This window comes from Penaeus monodon, chromosome 22 (genome assembly GCF_015228065.2).
Source record: "Penaeus monodon isolate SGIC_2016 chromosome 22, NSTDA_Pmon_1, whole genome shotgun sequence".
Lineage (NCBI taxonomy): Eukaryota > Metazoa > Arthropoda > Malacostraca > Decapoda > Penaeidae > Penaeus > Penaeus monodon.
The window spans coordinates 13,399,091-13,399,377 of record NC_051407.1 but is presented as its reverse complement, the minus strand read 5'-3'; positions in this window follow the sequence as shown (position 1 = coordinate 13,399,377).

Below are 287 nucleotides of genomic sequence, written 5' to 3'. Positions count from 1 at the left end.
CTTCTGTCAGTCCTATCCCGCACGAGCTAGGCCAGCTGTGTTGAAAGAGCAAACACACTGGCGGGGGAAGCTCGGTAGACCTCTTGTGATTCCCGAGACGGTGCCATGCAAATGCAGATGTTGCTCCAGAGCGTAGCAGGAAGGACAACGGGTTTCAGCGTTTCTGATGTTCGATTGTCGAGTCGTTCGGATTTGTTCTCTTTGTGTTTTCTTTTTAGAGATCGTATGCTTTGTTGGATATATGTTTGTAACATGAGTTGTATAATATCCATTAAAGCATATACAAG